Consider the following 22855-nt stretch of genomic DNA (forward strand, 5'->3'; position numbering starts at 1 on the left):
GAATTTTCGTTCTACTTCTATCCGGATTATATAACACTAATAAATTAAAATATATTGCGCGATACACAAGACAATTTGGAACGTTGTCGAACTTGTGTATCTTTTCTTGTCGAACATTCTTCTTTTTTTTTTAACTTGATAATAAATATTTTAACTTGATAATTAAGGAGGAGTATAAAAGTTAGAAGGACGGAAAAAGAACAACTGGTCGATGAAATCTTCCACTGCGAAGGAGGATAAAGGGAAGAAGAAGAAAAATTTGATAAAACGAACGATAAAGTAATATACGCAGATCCTTTTCTTTTTTTTTTTCTTTTTTTATAAATATATATATATATATATATATATTTATAGACGAGCGGAGAAAATCGGTGGCACAAAAGAACGTATGAAAGTAAAAAGGTGAAAACAACCACAATGTGATTTAGTATGTAAGCGAGAAATAACCCCGTTAAAAATCAGCGTCCATGCGTATACGTATAAAATGGTTATTCGATTGTTATACGTATACATATGTATGCGTGGCATATAAATAAATAAACAAATAAATAAATAAATAAGTATAGTGGTACGGTGATGATGACGACGCGGCGATAAAATGCATCGCATATATAGAGTTAAATATAACCCTATAAACGAGAGTAAATATTGCTATTGTAATATGTAATAATTATTATAAAAGAATTATATATATATATATATACGTATATATGTATAAATATATTTGGCGTGTATGTATATATATATATATTTATACATATATCGCGGCCCATATGTACATGTTATATATATACATATATATATATTGTCTACCGATCGAGAAAGCGAAGAAATCTTTTTTTACGAATAATTTTATTTTTGAATGAAATACGATGAAAAGAATAAAATTTCACTATATTAAAACGTAAACTTTGCGTCTCTTTTTTTTTTCGCCCATAAACCGTGTTTCTCTCTCTCTCTCTCTCTTTCTCTCTTCCCCTCCTCTTCCTACATCTTACATCTTTTTCCATGCAATTTAACAGCCGTTAAAAAATTTTCGTACTTCGTCGAAAAGGATCGAAAACGAAACGAAACGAGAGGGGGAAAAGGAAGAAGAAAGAGAGAAGAAGACTCGAATTTTTAAAAGATCACGTAATAATCGATGAACTACGAACACGATCGCAGAACAAGCGATTTCAAGCGAGGAAGAAACCGGAATTTCAACTCGCGTCCCATCGGTGCGCCGCGTTAATTATCGCAATTGGCTAATTGGCTCAATTGGGCAAGTTTCTCGGTAGGAATTAAGATGGTGAATTTTTGCGGCCTAACCGAATCGAACGTTCGTTTCCCGGAAGCCGTTCGTATATGTAAATCCTCGCGAGTGTAACGGAGCGGTTGCATAAGTTGGATAATTGCTAATAAAATTTAAAGTCTATATTTTATCGGTTAATAATAACAATAATAATGTTCCTCGTTCAGGTAAAAATATTAATTCGAAGATCGGAGAACGGATAATCACGGGGGGGGGATCGTGGAAAAACTTTCACTCACGCGTTTCAAACGCGTTGAAAATCAACTATTTCGTTGTTTTAACAGGCGTGAACGGGCGTTTATGATGCTCGCGATAAAGCGAGCGCTGCGTGAAAGCGAAGGCGTGGGCGGAATTGGGTGTAATTGAAGACATATAGATTCGGAAGAATGCGGCCGAAAACTGAATATTTAACGATATTTGAATCGGAATGATAAATAAATGAGACGTAAAAACAGCGTTTTGAATAAATCAAAGTTTTTTTTCCATTATCGAGATTTTGCAGAGACATCGCTCTCGACTCGGTTTCCATTTTTCTTTCGATGATTCGCGACGCTCGATCAAGGACGCCACCACCTAAGCTATTCCTTCCTACATTCTACATCCACCGCTTTTCTTTCGCGAAACCTTGCGTTATCCAGATTCGATCCGGCTTTGTTTCGCGCTCAGCGCTCCACGTCCTCGAGTATAAAAATAACTCGATAGTTTAATGTAAACGACGCGATGCACATATATCGTAGACGAGAAACCAAATATTGTTTCTACTCTTGAACGCACTCTATTTCCCTCCTTTTCGCCCGAGTAAAAGTGTTAGTTGATATAACAACGGTGTTAAACGCTATTCCACGACGCGACGCGGAGAAAACGTATATAAGAAACGTGTATATGAATTGAACGACTAACGCGTCTTCTTCTTTTTCTTTCTCTCTTTCCTTTCTTCCTCCTCTTCTTCTTCGCGATATTCCTCGCCGATTTATCGCCACGTGCCATTAATAATGCCGGCGAAACGACCTTACGACCGAGATCGTCTTTATCGATTAAGAATCAATCGCAACATTGTCTCGGTTCCGTGCCCCAGACGAACGATTCGCCTCGTGGAATAAACTCGGCTCGTAAATAAACGCTTAGAATATGAAAAACGATCGTACAGCTCGTCCGTCGCTCATGAATAATTCACGGCAATCGGTCTTGCGTTTCAGCCTTTCGTTGATGCTTGCTTCTTGATTGAAGTTAAATTTCGCGTCTAATCGGGGGAGGGGAGGCCCGACCCGACCCAGCCTAACCGCAAAAGCGCGCAAAAACCTTTTTATGCTCGTTTTTTTCTTCCCGCGCGGTAAACACGTGGAGCAAAGTCGAGGATGATTCGACGTTTTAAAGTCGTTTTTAAAATCGAGTTTTGTTTGTTTCTCCAACGAACGTTTTGCAACAACAATCGATCGAAAAATTTGAGGAATTTCTCGTGCACTGGCCAATAACAAGGAAAAAAGAAAAAATAATCAGAGAGTTATAAAATAATCGATAAATTATCTCGGGACGTTATCTCGCGAAACACGATCCGTCGTATCGATTCCAATCGACTTATTGACGCGTTGATCCTTTCGCCGTCAATAGTCGAATTTAATAAACACTCGCTGCGATTGATCGATATCGATACGGGTAATCTCGAGTTGATACGTTTTTATTTTTATCCACCTTAATCGAGAGAATATTATCTCGATGCGACAATGTTTTTTTTAACATAGGTCGGCCCGCAGGGTTAAAACAGTTTTTCGAAACGTCAGGTTGAAAAAAATCGGCGTCGTTCGTTCCGCGCGATGGTGGTTTCAGTGATGAAATATTACGGAGCCTGTCCAATGAATCTTCTCTGAAAAGCCGTCGGAGTCGAGGCTCGGGTCGAGAGGTGGGGCTTGTTCTTCTTAATCTTCTCGAATCTCTTCGAATAATTCGGCGAATATCGACAACAACGAGCTACGTTTCGAAAAGATACGAAGTTTTTCAAAAAAGAAAAAAAAATACAATACGACAAACCGTTGCCAGAGATCGAGAACGAAAGAGAAGAGAATCGAAATTGGGAGTAGAATTAGAAAGGCCGTGGTGTCACGACGCGATGTCCTCACATTTTTATTTAACCAGCCAGCAGGCAAATGAAATCGCGATGCTTGCCAGCGGGCATAATTTCCACGAAGTAACTGGCTCGACCCCGTTCTCTAATTGATCGATCTCTAATTAACTCATCGATCACGATTCATCCTGGTATCGATCGCGAGGGATCAAAGAAAAAACGGAGAATCTTCTTCGTTTTTTTTTTTTTTGGTCATCCTTCGGAGAATTTCGATTTTTTATCCGCGAAAGGAAGAGAGGAAAAAGTTGAAAAAGTTGTGTAAGGCAGAAATAAACTATAATGGAATAAAAATAAAAATAAATATTCTTTCTTTCTTTCTTTCTCTTTCTCTCTCTCTCTCTCTCGTTTTGTTCAATTTCTCAGACGACAGGATCACGATCTATATCATGTACGATTTTCATCTCGGTCGATGGAAGACGAGGGAAGGCAGGAAACAGAAGAATATTGATTACGTTGTTCGAGTACGTGCTCGCAGAAGAACGATATTCCTCTTCCTTCTTTTTTCTCTCTCTTTTTTTTTATTTTTTTTTCCTCTCCGTTTACCTTGGCTCCACTGGAATGCGTCGAAGATAAGTCGAACAACGAAGGAAAGAGGTTTTGTTTTTTCCAATGGAAATATCGTGTACAGGTGCGCACGGGACGGAAAGAGTAGTTAACGGAGGAAGGAAACCTCGAGCTCGTATCATCCGCTCGAATACGTACGTATTTCGATCGAAAAAGACGAACGTATGCAAAATTGGCCGCCACTTCAGCCACGAATGCTTGCCAATCCGCGATATAGTTATATACCATGTATATAGTTATACCGCACGATTACGCGAATATATCAACATGTACAGTTTATCGACGAGTCTAGCGTTCCGTCGATAAACTTAAGACATCGATTCGATAGCGAAGAGATTCTCGAAGCTTTTGGTGTCATTTCGATTATCCGTTTATTTTTCACGCGTATACGCGCAATATTGGACGCGATTTCTCATTTCGTTCTATATAAATCGACTTGCAACTCGAAACAAACGAGTTTTGGAACGTGACCGGGTGAAATACGATAGTCTTAAAATTATTGGATACGATTGTTCGGTGTTTCTTTAAGTCTTCCCAAGTTGAAATAACAAAAGGATGTAGGAGAATTTCTAGAATATTTTGAATTCTTTGCGTGGCGAGACGTGTAATAGCCTTAAAATTATCGGATAAGATTCTACTAAGACTTCGTGCTTCGTAAGGCTAACCTAACCTAATCACGCGACAACGATAGGTAAGTTCTTTTTTTTTCTTTTCTTTTGCGTCGTTTAATTCGCGATTTCTTTATTTATTCTTAAAAGTCAATCAGAGAAGATGAAAATGATTATGATTATTGCATAAAAGAAAAAAAAATACATCGTATAAAATCTCTCCTTCGGTTTCTTACCTATTTCGAGAGAAATTGTGCGCATTTTTAGCACGTAGCGAACGTTAATTCGACGAGCTAAATAGCACACATTTCTCGGCGCTCTTTTATGGTACGTTGCCGTGAACATTGGCGATAAATATGAAACTGTAGTGCACTGTAGGTCAAGCCAATTCTCCCCGCATTCCTAGTTGAAAGCGATGGTTCAATTTACACGATCGCTATAGAGCTCCCTCGTGGAATAGCACGGATTTCTTCTCCCGAGCCGATAATAAAACATTCCAAAGATAATAAAAAGATAAATTGGTCGAGAAATTCTCCTCCCAAAAAAAAAAAAGAAATGAAATATATCGTAATAAGTAAGAATGAAAACGAGGAAGATGGATTGGAAATATTAACTGGTTTCATCTATTCAAAAGGAAGATGAAAAAAAAATCTGCCGTTGTTACACCTATCTGCGATAAATCGAAATGACTTGAGATGCGTGCACGTGTGATCGCGAATCGATAGCGTATGAAACGTAAAAAAAAATATAAAAAAAAAAAAAGAAAAAGAGACAGGGTTATGCAATGCGCGGGAAAGAGCCGCGATTCATTAGTGGCACGAGTCCGGTTTCGAGTTGAAATACGAGAAGGCAGAAATAACCTTGTTGGAGAACGGTGCCCGTCGCAGAAAAACAATAATCAAGTCTCTGAATTTCCTTCGATTAATATCCATTATTTTTCCATTCCGTCGATCTTTCGAGACGAACGAGTCGAGATTGTATAAGTATCGCAACTTTCAAAGCGAACGAAAAGCGAGCACAGCCTAACCTAACCTCTCTATGTCACGCGTGTTAATTTTAATTCGTGTAATTTTTTTTCCTAAGAGAATAATGGAATATTTTCACATCTCTCCGATTCTCTTTCAAATCTAGCAAAATATTTGAAAAGCTGAAATATAACCTAATCTAACCTCGCTATATCAAGCGTGAATTTTAATTCGTGTCATTTTTTTCCAAAGAGAATAACGGAAAAATATTTCCACATCTCTTCAGATCTGGCAAAATATTTGAAAAGTGAACGTAACCTAACCTAACCTCTCTATTTCACGCGTGAAACTTTAACTCGTGTAATTTTCCCCGCAAGAATTTTTCCACATTTACATTTCTCTTCGGATTCTCTTTCGGATTTAACAAATTATACGCACGTATTATTTGTAATCGATATTATCCGCTCGATTTAAAACGAATCTGTACACATGAGTGGAGCATCCATCGAATTCTGTTTCCATCCTCGATCGATCGTTCGATGCGATGGAGGGCTCTCTCTTCGATTAATCCGCATCGAGTTCGATTACGCGGTAAACGGCTTCGAATGGATAATTCGACACGAAGGTCGCTCTCGACTCGCAAGGTTGCGCGTCTAGATCTCCTTAACCGATGCAACATACTTCTCTAAGATGGTGAAAAATGCGAGGACGAGCGCAGATACCCGTATACGATTCTCGAACCAGAGTTATTATCGCGAATTCCGTTCTTCGTGCCTCCTTTGATCGTTATACATTCTCTCCTTATCCTTGGATCTCGATCCTCGTTTATATATATTTATTCGTCTAAAACGGATTTCTCTGTTTCGTTTGCTCGTTTTCTCTTTTTTTTTTTCTATAATTCTCGTTAAAATGAAAAATTTTGAACGGGAAGGAAAAAAAAACTGATCGATCGATGAGTGGACTTTTTGAAAATTTTGAAAAAATTTACTTTTGATACGTATCTATCTATGCTTTTATGAATATTTGCGTGGAAACGTTAAAACGTCTTCTTCTTCTTCTTTTTCTTCTTCGAAGATACACAGAGTATGTATTAAAAGCGCTCGAGGATCGAAGAAAACCTGTTTCAGAGATAAGCAGAGTAATGATCCTTGCTAGCACGTACAATGTAGTGGTATGGATTTATTATATAAGTTGGAAGAGAAGGAGCTAATAATAAGAGAAACCAATTTGCAGAGAAAATTGACTCTATTACCTTTTATACGCATATTTGTTCCTTCGATTCACTGCTACGCCTCGTCTTTACTACGTCAAATGTATGCAAATTTATTGTATACTTGATATACGGAAAACAAAAAAATAATCCATATTTAATCCATCCATATTGCCGTTTAAAGATACGAAATTAATAAAAAATAAGCATCGACGCTGTTTATATTTTTATGCGCAAAAATTATGCGAAGGAAATCTTTTTTTCTTATTTTTTTCCCCGATATTTTTACGACCTCAAAAATGCAAAAATCATCGTAAACATTCCGCACCTGTGACTGGAAAATCGGTCCGGTTTTAACATTTGCCTCCTTAATCGTGTCTCAAGATTAGATAGTTAAAACTCGTGCAAATTCTTTCCTCCTTCGAACGATCATTTAAACGTGTTTACGAGTGCATACGTATACAAATACGTATATATATATATTAGTTCTAGTCTAGCATGCGTTGCAATGTGTTTTCAAGCGCTTACAAATAATTGCATAGGAAAAAAAAAATGCATTTCCGTTTTTTACGGATCTTGTTTCCTCTTCCCCCCTCCCTACCCAAGTTTTCGCTCCTTGTGTACGAAAGCGTGTACATACGTCGTTTAGAATTGGAAAGATAACCTTTCCCACGCGATAAGAAGATGAATAATCGAACCGTTTGCCGAGGTCGTGGAAAAATATCCTTATCTATGTGCACGATGATTTCGATTATGGGATTTCTGCGCTATACACAATATTATTGCCGATATAATGATTGATAAATTGAGACTAATTGTTCGAAGTATGGATCGATTAGACTAATTGAGCAATTTCTAAATTAATAAATTCGATATTTGAATAATCTCTATATCTCGTTTCGCCGATCATTTCAGATCTGTCTCGTTTCGGATATTTTGCGTGCAATATCGATAAAAGAATTCTTCAACAAGACAGAGAGAGAGAGAGAGAGAGAGAGAGAGAGAGAGAGAGAGAGAGAAGGCAACGCAAAAAAACTTTCAATTCGGTACGGAGCTCGAGATGCGGTTTAATCAGGAAGGAACTGCGGATTAGGCTATTCCACTTCTATCTTGTGAAACGGTGAAACCGTGCCACTTGCTACAGTGAAAAATTAATCATAAAATCCACGAATATATATATATGTATGTCTAGTATATGTATATATACTATCTTTTTGCACGATTTTCTTACAGTAATTTTTCTCTACCTGTAACGCATCGTAAAAGTTCAAGTTTCTTCTTCGAGTATCTTAAACGTGTAACAACGAGTTCGTTTCGCGACGACAATGGTTCGTCAATCGCAACGTTCTCGAGATCGGTGAAAAACGGAGAAAAAATTGAGAAAAAAATGGAGGGGAAAGAAAAAAGAAGAAGAAGAAGAAAACGTGGTGGAGGCGTGACGCGTTATCTGGACGCTCCCCAGAGTTATTAAGCGTCGAGGCGCGGGATAAGTAGGGCAACTAAGCGGCGATGCTTTGTGATGTAGATAACTCGCGGCTAATGCATTCGCACGCACGCCTCTATGCATGCACGCGCGCACCGATTCTTCTTCGTGTGCGTGCATATACGTGTACGTGTATGTGTATGTGTGTACATGCGCAATGGAATGCGCGGGTAAACAAAGAGCACGCGCGTCTACAGCGCGTTACACGTCCGCCGCTTCCCCCTCTCCTTTCCTACCGAGAAAAATTAATGTTAAAAATTGTATCGAATCGAATAGCGGGCGAATCTCGCGATTACATACCCAGAATAAATTGCGGAGACTGTGTCGACTCTCGGTCGAGGTTAGATGAGGTTAAGTTAGGTTAGGAAAACGAGAAAAAAGGAGAAGTATATCGTTTCGCGTCAGTCGCGTGTGTAAACATAAAATCCGTTGGATTGGAACGAGGTATAGCCAGATCTCTCGCTATGGGACACAAAGGAAATCTACATTGAATCGAGCATAGCGTCGGTGGAAAACTGTTAGTTAAAGGCTTGGGGGATTAGTCGTTAAACTCGAGCGCGGCACAGTTGTTACAGTGTGTAAGTTCGCGATAATAATACCATAATTCCTCTCTCAGGAATAATGGAATACGTACAGTACCAGTGACCTAGTGGCGTAATGGCGGCGAGCAAAACGACATCTTTGATAGCGCAGCTGCGTTATTTCATGCATGTTATTAACCACGCTATCTCTATCCTCGTCCAACGCTTCGGATTCCTTCCAATCTTCTCTTTCCCCTCCCTCCTCCCCTCGCATAATTTATTCCGCTCTATCGTGAAATATCGTTTATTGCATATATTCGAGACTCCGACTTCCGAGAATCGAAGAATCGAAAACTTTTGCACAGTTTCCCGCCATTGTCGCTTCCCAACGACGATGTTAAACGCGAAAATGGGGTTTCGTCTCGATTCCGAGAAACACAGTTTCGCGTTGTATCCTTCCTTTTTCCACGCGAATTATTATCGAAAAATCTCATCTTTTTTAAATTTTAAAAGACAATAGGCGAGAACAATATGCATCGAATCGAATGCAAAATTTCAAAATCGAATTTGACTCGTCTCTTTTCAACTTAAAAAGACAATAGACGATTGAAAAACGATCGAAGCAATACCTATCGAACGTGCGCGTGAATTTCAAAGCTACTAAAATCGAATAATCGAGAGAAATCGCATTTTCTTTAAATTTAAAAAAACAATAGGCAATCCAAGACAATCGAATATCCATCGAATCGAAGCAAAAATTCCAAAGCTGCGAGAAATTTGACTCGAATCATCGAAAAATCTCGTGTCTTTTTTAAAAATCTTGAAAAAACAATAGACAATTGAAAACGATCGAAACAATACCCATCGAACGTGCACGTGGATCTCGAAGCCGTTAAAATCGAATTTGACTCGAATGAATGATCGAAAAAGATCTCATCTCTTTTAAATTAAAAAAAAAAAAAAAGAAACGATAGACAATAGGAACAATATCCATCGAATTGATGGAGGTAATTCGAAGGTTTATTAAAAAAAAAACGAATTGAATGCTTCCAAGGATTTTTTTCTCAATTTCGATATTGAAAAGAAACGAGGTGTAACGAGGCCTGTTATCGATGAAAATGCGACATCCGGAAAACGTTGGACACGTTTCGAAACGATCGATTCGAATGCAAATGGGCGATGGAAGCGCATAATGGGACCCGCGCCCCTTGTATGCCGCGTCCACCATGCCCCGAAATACACGATACGAAAGTGGGCTTCCAATTTTCTTATGCTAATTCCACGCCGGCCTCCATTCGGATGGAATTCCTTTTCGAGATGCGTTTCATTCGCTTCACGTGCACGCGTAACGAGGACGCGCAGGCAAGGATCATATTTCTTTTGAAAATCGAGTCACGGATTCCGCGGCTTGCAAAATACTCATCGATGCATCCGAGATATACGCGCAACACCGACCGTACGATTCGAATAAAAAACGATAGTGACGAATCACGCTTTTGAACGATGGCCTGAAAAAGGAAAAAAAAAGAAATGCGTGCTAAAGAAAAGCTTTCGAAAATTTCGTATCGCCTCGTCTCGCTTGTATTTTTGCGTTATCGGGGCGAGACGTTTTGAAATTTGTTTAAAAAAGAAATTAATGAAAAGAAATGATCAAGATGTTTAAAAAACGGAGGAAAAAAGAATTTCGATTGTACGATTACAAACACGAGGGAAGTAATTGTTAAAAATTGTTACTTTTCAAAACAATCGAGATTCCAATCGAGATATTTAAAAGTAAAATTTCATTCTTGCCCAAAAGAATATTAAGAAAGGTAATGAATATTCTATGAGTTCTCGAGTTAATGTAAATCAAGATAAATATGAATAATTGAAAACTAATTCCTTTTACCATTTACAGACGTGTAATTTACCAAATGGAAAAGTGAAAGTGCGAGAGACCGTGTCGCCGAAATGAAACGAGAGTCTCGGAAGAAAGAACTGATCGACGGGATCGAAAAAAAAGGGATTTCGAATAGAAAAAAAAGAAAATGAATGAGAAATGAAAGACGGAAGAAAAAAAGTAACGAAAGAAAAGAAGAAGGTATATAAGCGACACTTTGAATCAAAAACCGATATCGAGTCGTTCGAACGTTCGGTAAACAAATGGCATTTTGCCAGATTCGAAGCAATACACCGATTGGCAGTGCACCAATTTATCACGTGACCGGTTAACGAGCCAATAGATTTCGTAGAACGTCACTGACGTATTTAACCCGGACGAATAGCGGTCGTCGACGAATTTCAAAATACTAATTCGTTAGAAATTCGTTATATATATATATTTATTTATTTATTTTCCGCGAAAGATAGCTTGACTAATAGGTTAAAAGGATTATCGATCCTTGGAAAGAAACAGAAATAACGAATATAATTAATATAATACGCCAGATGCGTATTATATCTTTCTAATATTTGAAAATTTCTACGATACCTATGTCGACAAATCTTATCTACGTTAATTAAAATTTGTATGGAAACCACGTTATCGATTTTTCTTTTCTTTTTTTTTCCCCCCCTTCCCCAAACAAAAAGAAATCATAGTCTCAATGGTCGTTGAAAAGGAAGCGAGGAACCGAAACTCCTCTCCCTCTCTCTCTCTCTGTCTTTCTCACTCTGTTCCTGCCCGTGAAACAAAGAAAGGCAAAGTTTACGTTAGATAAGGAATTGCGTGCCGGTCGAGCAAACAGAGATTTCGAACCGCTTTGTTTGGAATCGCTGACAAAGATCCAGATTATGCGGAGCCAGCGGTGGACTCGCGATAAGGGAATAGTTCGAAGGCCGTGGTTAGATATATCGACTGGCAAACGGAAACAAAGAAACGGACGAAATGCACGTTTTTTTTTTTTTTTTTTTTTCCTCTTCCCGATTTATCGCGTGTCGGACACGGTGTCAATTGCTCGAGACGCCGTTAAAGGAGAAACGGACAAAAGGATCCCGAGTGAATGGAAAGGGACTTTGTACCTCTTTTCCAAGTCATTTCTAAAATAATTACAGCCTATTATCCTCCATTGTGCATTTCACACTTTGAAACATTCGAAACTTGTTAAGAAAAAAAAAAGAAAAATTAGAGTCGATAGATTCAAGTTCCATGGACACGAGAAATACAAAAAAAAAAAAAAAAGAAGTTAATCGATATAGAAATATTTTCCGCAATATTTTTCCAATTATCATTATCATATATATATATATATATCATTTATTATCATCTACAAGATTGTGAAATAATTTCGTTTCTCGAGCTTTACTTCGGGCATTCACGATTCTCCATATTTTTGAATTCAAAGTGATTTCAAGGTCATTGTACGGATCGTTGAACCTCCACGTTATCTGCGATATTGAAAATTATACAGTTTCTCGTCTACGAATTTCAGGTTTTTAGTTGTAAACTTTGGAGACATTTTGTATATGTATATACACGCACGAACGAATGTTGAAAATTAAGATGTCGCTGGTGTAGTCTTTCTGATGCAGCCGTCGAATTGTTTAAATAAATAACCGTTGGATCATGACGCTCGTAGTTTCGGTAATAAATGGAAGCTGAAAAATGCGAAGGCTTTATTCACGGAACCAGGCAAGGTCACGCGAACCCTTCTGGACCTGCGGCTGGCCAAGGAATGCAAGATAAAATACAAAACCGGCGAATATATCCCCGGTGAACCACTTCCTCGTTCTAGTGTTTCGCGCGGCAACTCCGTTTCTGACACCTTTCAACTCTTTGTTTCTCCTCTTCTCTTCCCGTTTCAAAGACGAATCGACGAGGTATGAAAACGTTCTTTCTTCGCGCGAAGAAACGATGGGGATTTTTTTTTCTTTTGTGCAAAGGGATCGGCAAGAGAGCGATACCTCCTCGTTGATACGCGACCAAGGAATTTCGAGTCTCTCTGTGGCGTAATTTGGAATTCGTAATCGTTCGATTGTCAAGATTCGCTTTCTCCAACCTTTTAGTCTCTATTTGAATAAGTTTCTCAAGTGGGTGGTACCTTAGGTATCGTAAATATTTTTTCTGGAAATTGTGATCGTGGAATTTGGGATGCTCGAAGGTAGATAAGCGTAATCTCTCAAGTTTAAACACGTTTGTTTATTAGACTCGTAAGAATTACTTCTTCAACTTTTTCTTTAACGTTCAATCGATCCAAGTTTCGAAATTTCGTTGATTAAAATTTGTATGGAAATAAACAGAAAGAAATCATAGTCGATGGTCGTTGAAGAGGAAGAGAGGAATTTCTTTAAAAAATTTACTATTCTACTGAAAGAAAAAATTCAATTCCAGAAAAAACATGATTTCTCGATCGATTTCCAACGCGATGCGAATTCATCTGTTTATGAAATTCGTAAAAATTATCTCTACTTTCTTTTTAACATTCAATCGTTTCTTTAAAAAATTTACTATTTTAAAAGAAAAATCCAATTCAAAAGACGTGATTTCTCGATCGATTTCCAACACGATGCGAATACATCTATTTATTAAATTTATAAAAATTATCTCTACTTTCTTTTTAACATTCAATCGTTTCTTTAAAAAATTTACTATTTTAAAAGAAAAATCCAATTCAAAAGACGTGATTTCTCGATCGATTTCCAACACGATGCGAATACATCTATTTATTAAATTCGTAAAAATTATCTCTTCGACTTTTTTAACATTCAATCGATAAAAATTTCAAAATTTGATCGTTTCTTTAAAAAATTTACTATTCTAAAAGAAAAATCCATCTGTTTATTAAATTCGTAAGCATTACCTCTACTTTCTCTTTAACGTTAAATCGATCAAAATTTGATCGTTCCTTGAAAAAATTTACCACACCTAAAAAAAAGAATTCAATTCCGAGAAAAGTTAATCTTCCAGAAACATGATTTCTCGATCGATTTCCAACGCGATAACGCGAATTCTTCTTGCCGAAGCCATCTCTTCTTCTTCGAGATAAAAATGAAATAAATCGGGCGCGACAAGAAGATGGAAGGTGGGGGGGAGAAAGAATCCACCCTTCGAGGAATGAACTCGAAAAGAATGGTGTTCGAAAGGTGTTTGAACGGGCGCGAACCAAGTTGGCAATTTCTCCCGCGATAAATACACGCACGTGACATTCTGCGCACCAACTTCTGTCAAGCTTAACCCAGAATCGGCCGATTATATACGCAGCGAGTATTACGGGGCAAGTTCGTTGTCCTCTCTTTCGTGTTGCTGCCCTCTCCGCTCTCTTCGTTATATTATCCCACGCCGCTTTGTTTTCACTTTATCTTGGGGGATGCACCGACAGAGTTAGCGGTGGCCACGATCCCTACTCGATACTCGGAATATTTCCCCTCCTCCTCTCTCGTTTCCTTCTTCGAAGAAGGGAGAAGGAAAAGGGAAAGTCGATTCGTTCGTTTTATTTTCTCGAATCCGTTTTCTCTCGAGTTGAGGAACGAAGGGATACAAGCAGAGATTGTATAATATAATATAATTTAAAAATTTTAGTAGTTTAGCTTGCCACTAGTTTGATCTGTTGTTGTTCGAGAGCGAGGAGGATTGTTGGTTGGTGCCATCGCTAGAGAAAAGTAAGCGCACAACCACCTTGTGTCACTCATCCGTCTTCTCTCTCTGCCCGGGTTCTGGCACCGTTTTCCTTCTCCTTCTTCTCCTTCTCCTTCTTCCTCTTGCTCCTGTTGCCCTCTCGCCTCCCACTCGAGCTTCTCCTTTTTGCCCGCCATCTTTTTTGCTCTCCTTTTCCCTCACGGCCGCTGCGGGAGTCGTGCTTAATTCGAGCCACTCCCGCTGTTTATTTGCACGTTTTAACTGGAAAGTCCTCCACGCTGCGCACAATGCTGCGAACGACCCTCGAACGGTGTGTGTACATACACGCGTTCTCTTATCCCGACCATCTCTCCTCGTTCCATCTCCGACATTCGACTCGCCTCGAGACACGCTTCTCGCAACGTGTGATCGTCACCGAATTATCTTTAATTATCTTTTCCTTTAGCAGAGATAAATTTTCGGCTTTTCGATAAAGTCCTCCCTCCTTCTCTCCCTCCATTCGTTCTGTTCGGCAAAATTTAAATTTAGTTGAAGTTACGAAAATTTACTTGGATAAGTTATTTCGATAATTTTATCACGTTCGAAAAGTAATGAATAATTGGATATGATAATAATTATGATAGGCAAACGGCCGAGGTTACACGAAAAGCGTGTATCTGTTATAATAGCTACGGACAAATGTTGTTCCAGCATTTTAATGGATAATCATGTAAAAGTATTCGAAATTTTTAATTTCGATTTCTTACTTTTTCAATTCTGTTTTCTTGTTTTAATGTTCCAAATGACGCTCGATTCTTGAAATTATTTTCCACTCGAATAAAAGCGGAAACAATTTTTCCATCGACGACCGAGAAGAGAGAGAGAGAGAGAGAGAAAGAAGTAAAAATTTTTCGAAGGAAACGCAAGAGACTTATCGCCTTAAGGCGGGACGATAAATGACCACTTTTCGAACGATAACGCCGGAATACCGTCGCGCTCGTTCGACACGGAAGCCATCACTTTCCTAGAAAGTCTCCGACCGATAGCGCGGCAAGTTTCTTGAACCGTGTATATAGCTTCGTTTCGTACGGCGCATCCGTACTACGCCGATCGAGAGATTACGCGAGAAGACCACCCATGAAACGGTAAAAAAAAACGTCCCTTCATCTTTATTTTTCCTTCTCGAGGCAATTTTGAAAACGCTCGCGTGTCAATGGCATTAATTACGCGATTGTGCACGCCCCGGTAATTTTCAACGATCGATAACAAAACATCTCCAACCCGTGCGAATATTATAATATATTCTTCGAAAATTTTCTTTCGTAATTTAATTAGAGAGAAAGAGAGAGAGAGAGGAAAATTCATAATCGTAACCTCGATCTCTCGAAGCGGAATACGATGGAATACGATACGAAGAGGAGGGGGGAGGAGGAGAGAGGAAAACAGTGTTGGTCGGAGCACGTGTGCACGCGGTGGCACGTCTGTCAGTTCGGAATTACCCGATGTATTTTCCACGCTGGCTGTCGCGTTTCGGTTTATTCGGGCATTGTGCGCGTTTGACCTAGCCATCGCGCGCCACGTGCTCCGCCTCCTCCGCCCTCCCCCCTCCTCTCCTCCCTCTCCCCGACCCGTCCTCCTCGCGCTCCCACGATTCTCTTATCTTTTCCCCGAGATTAGCTCGCTGCGCAGTTTGCACGTCGATGCACCGTGCGCGCAACAACAGGAGAACAAAGGATACGCGACGTGGAAAACGTGGCTGTGCCTCTTCTTTTTCTTTTTCTCTTTCTTTATCTTTTTCTTTTCTCTCTCTCTCTCACACACATACGCAGATACACACTTTCCTTCCTCCTCGCCTCGAACAAGTCTCGAGAGGGGTTGTCGCGCGCGATGTTATTTCCGTTCCGTTCGGAATCGGGCAAAATTAATTATTATTACGCGTAGAAGTGAGATATTACGGTAACGATCGCGGTATTGAAACCAAGCGATACGGATGAATGGATGCGAGAAATAAAAAAAAGAATTAACGTCGAGATAACGATACAAGGAATATTTTGCAAATATTTTCCTTTTTCGAATTAACGATCACATATTTTCTTTCTTTCCATCTTGTTATTTTTGAATTCCGAGTTATCTCGTGTAATATACGTGCCGGTTACAACCATTAATAAACTACGCACGTTATCATCCGTGAAATACAGAAAATTTTGTTTCTCAAGCTTGTTCGAATTACGATCCTTCCCTCCGTATTTTTGAATTTTCCAGGTTAGATTTCGAGGTTAGCTCGCTGAAAAGCCAATATCGTTGAAAAATAAGAACGTATCGCTACTTTATTTTTATTTTTTTCTAATGCAGCTCGAATTGAATAAATTACACCGGGATACTATCTCGAAGAATCTCGAGAATAAAGTTGTATACTGTTCTCCGTTTCCGCTCTAATCGGAATCGGACAAAATTAATTGTTATTGCGCGTAGAAATGAGATATTACGATAATGATCGCGGTATTAACCAACCGATACGGATGAACGGATACGAGAAATAGGAAAAGAATTGAGATAATCGATAGGAATATTTTCTAAGCTTGCACGATCACATTTTTCTTTCGCCATCTTATTTTTGAATTATATATATGCACCAGTTAAACCAACAATAATAGTCTACGTATTGTCATCTACGAAATACGAAAATTTTGTCGAGGTGACTTCAAGGTCAATAGCATATCTCGCACATCTACGTTAACGTTGTAAACGAAACGAAAATTAGCCGAATCTAAAGTTTTTAATAAAAATAGTAAACAAACGAGGAGGAACTAAACTCGGAAATTTCGATTACGTTACATCCAATCTCGTTGAAAAATATATTTTTCCTGTCTAATGCACCTCGAATTGTCTATAAATAAATTACAAGATAGATTCTCTCATCCTTCTCTCTCCCATCCTCACCATCACGGGCAAAATTAATTATTTTTCCGCGTAAAAATAAATGTTCATATATTACGTTAACCGCCGGTGTTAAGAAAGATTTGGATTCTTTCATTTCAAAGTATGTTGGAGTCTCGGTGGAGGCGATCTGTTGAACGAGGATGAAAGAGGTCGTGGCGAGGCTGTTTCTTCTCGTTTCTCTCGGTCGGAAAGGCGCGTAGGAATAGGCGGGAAAGCAGGGAGTACACGAAGGTGGAACGTGACCTGGCTACGTATACAAGTTCCCTTTCTCGACTTTGCCCGATCCCCTATGCCCGGCTATTCGTCTTTCCTCCGTGTTTGACGGACGTCTGATGTTCAAGGCCGGTGAAAACGTGCCGCCTACCGATCCGGAATCGAACCGATTCTAGTAGACCGTTTCTCTGAATGGCAGATACGCGATCAAGGTTGGCCGATGGCTCCTGCCTGTCTCTCCCGCCAACCTTCCAGATATCTAACGGGCTTTCAGAGGCGTGACGTGGTTCCAGGTTCAACGACCTATATTATTGTTCACCGATAATCCACCGTCCATCCCGAATCGGATTAGATCGAGCGTTATATTATTTCTTTTCTCCAAACATTCTTTTCCGTTCTCATACGTGTTTCATAAAATTTCCAAAATTTTTCTAAACTCATAAATCTTGATTTTATGCTGGAAAGGGTATCGTTCTCTCCGTCCACTTAACGTGAACTTATTATAAATTACTACCAATTTTTGTGTTTTATCTTAGAATTAATCAATGCTCGAAAGAAATCTTACGAATGTACGTGTGTCGATATCCTTTGTATTATTATATGTAAATATAGTATAGTAGAATAATCTTTTCGAGTGCCAAACCAAAAATCTCGTCCTTCTCCAAACAAAACTCTTGCTCTTGCAAAACATCGAGTCTATCTTCCTCCCCCCCACTTTTCTCTCCACTTGGCAAAAAGCAGATTCACCGGTTTTGCTTACGTAACTCCTATGCTATTTCGCAACGAATTTAACGGTTTTCAACGGAGAGATGTAATTGTCTTATTTTGCCCACAATTTATCCATCCACTTTCGAGAATCTTCTCGAAATGATTAATAATATAAAAGGGATGGAAGAAGAAGAAGAGAGATGAAATTTAATTCGACATCTCGCTTTCCCGTCCAACAATTTCTCGATTAAAAATTTCACGGAACAGTGGAACTTTCCGATTCGAGGAAACGAGCCGGTCGACGCGTTGCGGGAATCACGTAACAGATCCGCGTGGAGGTTGAACCGGAAAGTGGCGAGCATTGTTGTCGCGCGCGCCTGTTAGTTAGGAAGGATCCAGAATACGGATTCTTCAACACGCTCGTCGAGGAGCCTCCTTCGTACCGTTCTTCCTTCTAATCAAATCGAAACAAGCTTCTAAAATGGGTTCGAGTTTTCTTCAAGTTCGGTTTCTTGAAAAAAAAAACTTTCCGCAAAATTGCGATTAAGAAACGGAATATCGAATTATGAGAACGCGCGATAATTTATCTCGCACGTGCAGTTAAATGCAAGCGCAAAAAAAAAAAAAAAGAAAAAAAAGAATCGGTGTTTAATTTATCCACGACTTATGTAAATAAGAGGTTATGCGAACATGGCACTTCGATCGATTAGAGATACGCTAGCTAAGCTGTAAACGAGCTTTCTAGCTTCCTTTTTTGTTGTTTTGTTGTTTTTTTTTCTTCGTTTGTAAACGATCCTTTATTTTGGTCCTATTTCGTAACATAATAATAATAATAAATATTTGATTCGGGAAATTAATTAACGATCGCGTTTTTTCTTATCTTAACATTACTTACGTGGATTATCGTTGCGAAACGATAATTCGCGACGAGTTTCGCAACCCGATGCGAAATTACCTCTCTTTTTTTCCTCCCAACTCGCCACGTGCGAGGAGAACGCGAGAAAGACGCTTCGCTTCGAGGCCCTCTGCCCAATCCACGTTATATACCTTCATCGAAAATGGCGGACAGTATGTGCGCGTGCGCGTGTGCGTGCATCCGTTACAGGATCGTAAAGTTCGCAAGGATATCGCGGGTGCCGCTTTATTTTCGTCGTCGCTGCTGCCGCCGCCGTCGCCGCCGAAAACGGGCGTTTCGTTTTCGTGGAAGGAGAACCGGTCGTTTCGAAATCTGTTCGCGGTGTAAAGCCGGATAAAGAAAACTGGTCCAGCGGACGTAGAGAGGAACACACGGTGGTGTTTTGGCTCCGCTCCAAGCCTCCGCGGGATCGTACCCGTCGTCGCGAGTAAACTTTACCGCGTGCTTTCCCACTTTTCTACTCCGTTTACCAACTCTGGATATGGATTGTCGAAATATATATATATATATATTATATGTATATATACACATATATTATAGGTTTCGATCGGACAACTCGAAGTTACGTCGATAAGGGAGGGATCGTAGAATTTTTAAGCTTCTAAAATTGGTTAACTCGATTATCGACTCGGTGTTCGTTATTATTATTATTATTGTTGTTATTTAAGTGCTTTTTTTTCTTCGCCTGGAACAAATAAGGTGAAAGCTGCTTTCCGTGAACGAGTCGGGCGCGTGGGCGGTGTCAATGAAACACAATCGGTCGCATAACTCGGCGCGAGACGATAATACGATATAGGTTAGAATTGGAAATTATTATTCGTGTAATTATTATTCGTGTTAAACGGACTGGCGACTTGAAATAAAGGGAAGGGAGGGGGGAGAACGAGTGATATAACGTTTGAAGAAACGCTCGAAACCAAATATGTATAATTGTAGACAGAAAAGAGAGAGAGAGAAAAATCAATTATCCGAGAGAATGGTGTCCGGTATAATTAATAGCGGTTTCTCTCTTCGGAATCTCTCGTTGGAAAAAGAAGAAGAGAACGAAGAAAAAAGATGTCCGTTTCGACCGCGAAACTCGATTATTATAAGAATAACGGCGACGTGTTTTCGATTGCACAATCTTTCTTCAATATTTCTATCTCCACGCGATACGACGTTTTTCAGATACGATACCATTCTAGATAGACAAGAATAGCTCACTTTTCAATTGAAAAAAAAAAAAGTATTTCAGTTTTATTCAATTGAACTCGAATCCGATCGGCGATCGATTTACGATCGGCGAAATTCGATCGAAATCGGCGCGAAAGATGGAAAAGTGATTCGTGGCGAGATCAACGAGATTGAAAGGAAACGTTTGGGTCAGGAATTTCGATCGTTAAGTTTAATTGCACACCATTGTGAATAAATTTTCACGCGTAAAATTCAGCGATAACGACAAAGGTTGCGCAATCGGCAATTTATTCGCTCCTCGTCTCTTTTTTCTTTCCTCTCTTTCTCCAATAACAACAACAACAACAACAACAACCTCTTCAACGTCGTTGTGCAACCGACATCGAAATCGTCGAGCGGCGAAAATTTTTTTCGACACGAAAAAAAAAAAAAAGAAAAAAAAAGAAAAAAGAAAGAAACGTTTTATCGCTCGATTTAAAGAAAAGAAAAACTCATTCTCCTCAGCGATTGGATTTCGTTTACATATGTTTCAATTTTCTCTCTCGAGATCGAAACGCTTGTTTTTTTTTTTTTTTTTTTTTACACACAACGAAATCTCGCGCGATATCGTTATAATCGGGGAACGCGTTATAAAATTCATCGCGTAACGGAGCGCGAACGAGGCACGTTAGCGAAAAGCATAATAAACTTCTAAAGCAAGATTCTTGGAATCGGCGTATTTTCTACGCGCAAGTGTTTTCAGGGGAAAAAGCTGCCATTTCGAAAGTCGTTGGCGTTATTGTAGAACGTGACCATTCCCAACCACGCGTCGTAAGTGCACAAACAAAAGATAAAGATACGCTTTGTACCGGATTGGACAAGAACAAATTTAAACGGATCGATCGGATTTTATTATCTTTTCACTTTTCTCTTCTCAACTTCCTCCTCCTATTCTCTCGTACTGCGATTCGAATTGACCCATTTTCACGGGGCAATCCCCTCCTCCGTATAATTAGACCGCGTGCAAAGACCGGGTTCCGGGTGTTACGGCGTGCACGATTCGTTTTATCCGTGGAGAGGAGAAGGAAATCCCTGGATACGTCACCACGTTGTGCCGCTTCCTGTTGATCCAAACGGGCGGCGCACAGTGCCAAGTAGCCCTCCGTCGAATCGTTGACCGCCTTTTCTCTCGTCCGCGATACCACCTTTGCCAAACGCGTGACTAATCGTCTCACCGCAGTCTTTCCCTCTCTCTCTCTCTCTCTTTCTTTCTATCTCCCTTCCTCGCAACTTTGAAATTTCGGATAAATCTCTCCTTGTTAATTTTCGTTTCGGAGAAAAAATTCTCTCCCTCTCCCTTTTTTCCCCCTTGTTCCTCCTTCTCTTTCCAATTGCATGCCCACTCCTCCCTTCGAATCGATGCGATCGTTGACGGTTTGAATCGCGATCGGGAACGAGGTATTTCGAAACAACAATGGAACAAGTAATAAAATGCTCGTGCCCTTTCATGCGTTCTAGAACGCATTCCTTTACACGCGGTCTAAGACGGCCACGTTCTCGGAAATACGCGGGGCCGTATATTTATTTATATCTCTTTCACGATATATATATATATACATACGCGCGGAGCGGGCGATTTTGGAAAATTATTTACTACTACTACGCGCCGCGCTCTACATTGTGCACACGGGGCGATTTTTGTTTCGCGCGCAAATATCCGACCCGCTTGCCAAATTTCCCGCGCGCCTCTGCCAAATCGAATAAAATCTCGCGTGCTAACTCTCCTCGAAACCGTTCTCCTCCCCCCTCCCCCGATAATCGATAAAATTACGTACCGAATTGTTTCCAGATACAAGTTTACTTGGCTGACCGAACAGATAATATCGATCGACTTGGAGATAACTTATCGAATGGAACGGGATTTTGGAATCACGTAGCTTTTGCTCGGAGCGAAGTAAATTTCATGTGTTCCCGCGAAATGCAATGTTTTATGTATAATGCATGTGTATAAAGTTCCCATATAGAGTTATAAAATGGAATAAATAACGTTTCCTAATAAAATTTTATTGTTTTATTTCACGGCCACGCTCATTTTTATAATTATATATAATTTTTTTCAACTCGTCATAAAAATTCATGCAAAAATTACGTTTATTCGTAATTATTGCGATCGACCCGGCCGCTTTTTAGACGTTACAATTACTTCCAACTATTGTACAATATCGTTCCAAACGATAAATTATCGAGGCAACTCTATTCGTAACTATATATACACGCGAGGTATAAGACTGTGGGTTCCCGAACACGCGGGCGAGAGATTAGAAGAGTTGTTGGCTCGGTTGCCGAACGCTCGCTTTATTTCTCTTTTTTACACGTTTTTTTTCTCCCGAACTTCGCTTCCCTCGTGACGCGAGAGATCGAATTTCTCTCGTTGGTGTCGGAAAAAGGAAGACTTTTTTTCTTTTTCTTCTTCTTCTTTTCCCTCTTCCTCTGTTCCATTCAAAATCCAACGGAATCCAACCCACTCCTCTCGCGATCGAACTACGCGAAACAATCCATAAATCTTCGCGACACACGCGTTCGTTGGCACGAGTTTGCACGAGTTATGTAAATCGGTTCGATCGACAAACTT

At 39.6% G+C, this 22855-nt stretch overlaps 2 long non-coding RNA genes across 2 annotated transcripts; one reads left to right on the top strand and one right to left on the bottom strand.

Annotated features, from left to right (window-relative positions):
• Window positions 1–296: 296 nt before the first annotated feature.
• On the bottom strand, window positions 297–15199 carry LOC133666700 (uncharacterized). Its single transcript, XR_009831191.1, has 2 exons — window positions 15062–15199; window positions 297–14819 (listed from the first exon to the last, which is right to left on the bottom strand). It is a non-coding gene; the product is annotated as an uncharacterized LOC133666700 (long non-coding RNA).
• Window positions 15200–15331: 132 nt separating this feature from the next.
• LOC133666701 (uncharacterized) lies at window positions 15332–22284 on the top strand. The gene is made up of 2 exons (XR_009831192.1): window positions 15332–15439; window positions 22073–22284. It is a non-coding gene; the product is annotated as an uncharacterized LOC133666701 (long non-coding RNA).
• The last annotated feature ends 571 nt before the right edge of the window (window positions 22285–22855 follow it).

Source organism: Apis cerana, linkage group LG9 (assembly GCF_029169275.1).
Source record: "Apis cerana isolate GH-2021 linkage group LG9, AcerK_1.0, whole genome shotgun sequence".
Taxonomy (NCBI): domain Eukaryota; kingdom Metazoa; phylum Arthropoda; class Insecta; order Hymenoptera; family Apidae; genus Apis; species Apis cerana.